The sequence below is a fragment of the Abramis brama genome, assembly GCF_963993115.1.
Source record: "Abramis brama genome assembly, chromosome: 13".
Lineage (NCBI taxonomy): Eukaryota > Metazoa > Chordata > Actinopteri > Cypriniformes > Leuciscidae > Abramis > Abramis brama.
The window spans coordinates 3,547,761-3,550,260 of NC_139975.1; positions in this window are offsets into that span (position 1 = coordinate 3,547,761).

A 2,500-nucleotide genomic window follows, 5' to 3' on the forward strand; every position below is an offset into this window, starting at 1 on the left:
CCTGTTACTTCTTAATGATGCCAATCTCATCAAGTAATTATTGATTACCTACAGTAATAAGGAACTATCATAGTCCTAAATTTGATATTACTTACTGATTAGTTAAGCTTGTTTCTGTATTAGTTAACAGTTGAAGCTGAAGTGTTACTGTAGTAATGCTCATTAGTCCTACATAGACTCATTAATGACGGACCATCATTATAAAGTGTTATGGTTTTTACGTGACTGCCTGTTCTGGGTTCATCCTCCATCGGAAATCACAGCGTAGATTTAAAAATCATGGTTTCCCCCATTATGGTTGAATCACGGAAGCGACACCAGTTACTTTTGCTAAGAGATCTCTATTTATTATGGATCATGTGTCAGACAGAGAGAAACAGGCATATAAGAATAAGGCTACATGAGAGGTCTTCATTCCAGATTTCTCTGTTCCCCATTTCTCTATCTTCTATGTTTCCTCTCTCATGCCCTCATGCCTTTATGTTTCTCTGAGGTGGTACAGTAAGTTTGAGCTTATATACATTACAGAGAGACTTACACTTCCTTGTAAGGTAACAAAAACACCTAATGCTTGTTTAAAAATGGAATTTACCCAATGCTTTCATATGGTACAATCCACTTTCCACATTAAGAAACTATTTCTCAGTGTATACATTAATGCATTAGTGGTATACATATGGTACATTTGCATCAGTTGAAACATTCCTTTTCTCACAAAGAGCATGCCAACTGTACACATATGAAGTATAATCATGATTGCAACATCTCTGCCAAGTGAACATTGCATACCTCTAAGCAAAATATAACTCTACCAGCTCTCTGCTCACCACACAAGTGCAAACGGTCTGACTTCACAAAATACATTATGAAATTATAAAGAAAATAAATAAAGAAAAATTAAACTAAAAAATAACATTAAACAGATTTTTTTTTTTTTTGTCTTCAGCTATCGTGATGTATGTGCTTTGGTTTTTCTTAAAGAAATATTAATTGCATGTTTGCAATAGTTAACTAAAGAACAGCATGAGTATTAAGTATACAGAAGAAGTCTATAGGTTGCTGAATTAAAATCAACCTTATCATTTTGTACCTTATAATAAGAGTCATGATGTATTTTTTGATGTACACTGTAAAACCCAATAAGTTAACTCAACTCAAACTGATCGAGGAAACTGACTGCTTCAAACCATTTAAGTTTAAAAACAAATACATATGAGTATTTTGAACTTGCATATATTGAGTAATATTCACTCATAATTTAGTGTTGGTTTAGTCAATCATTTTGAGTATATATAACTTGAATATTTTAAGTTCATTCCATTAATTCAGAGCTAAAATAACAAATAGGTTATTCATAACTTATTCGGTTTAGGTTCTGCTTAATGCATTGCAGTTTTTGAGTTAATATCACATTTTTTAATAAGTTAAATTAACTTTTTTTTTTTTTTTTAATAATTTCATTTAGTGACTTTCAGTGTTAGGTTTTACAGTGAAGGCATCATCATCCCGGTTGCCTCAACAAAGACTGTTTTTTGACTGTGTTTTGTTCAATCGGATCACAAGTAAACAAGGGTCACATTCCCGTTCACACCTGGTGTTTTAATCTTTTGTCCACTTTTAAACACTTCTGTCCTGATTTCTTCGAGGGGAAGGTCTAATGGACGGGTAAATGTATGGGCTCATCTAATGGATGAAATATTTTCATATAGACATTTGCAGATGTTTGAACACATTTGACCACATCAGCGTTTACACTACGAGAGCAATCCGATCAAATGTGTTTTCACACTCCCTCTGGAAGTGGTCGAAAGTGGACAAGCGCAAGTTTCACCGAAACACATCTTAATACCAGCTGTGAACGGCCAAAAACACCATAGGATTTTTCCATTGGCGCTTGACCAACAAAAGTTTATGATTCTTACACGTTTTATTCACCTTTTATACATTTTCCTGCAGTCAAGAGCTAAACGTAGGCTATGAACAAACTACACCACGGTCACATGACTTCAACAACACCATTGAGCTTCAACAACTCTTTCAGTCTTTATTTCAAAACATTTCCCTGACATGTTTGCAAGAGCGCACTTATGAACACAACATGAACACAACGAGGCTGAGAAAGCGACTAGTGAGTGAGTTCAGAGTGACGTTTAATGTTTTTTTCCCACTATTTTGACGACCTTTATTAGGGTCCACATTCTTATGGACATTTTGATCCTGTTCACCCAGCTTTATTAGTGTTATTCAAAAGCTGAAAAGTTATTGTTTTAGGCAGGTGTCGCATCCATTCTAAAATCTAGCCTACATAAATGCATTAATTTAATGTCAGTGCAATACCATAGATTTTGAATGTGCACAGCCTTTGATGTCAACCATAAAATAAATATGGGTAATGTTCCTAAAAGCCTCTTTTTTCCCCCTAACGATACACAATTATATGTTTGGTTGTGTTTTAGATCAAACCAGTGACTCACGCTGATGCTGTCTGTGTACAGACCTG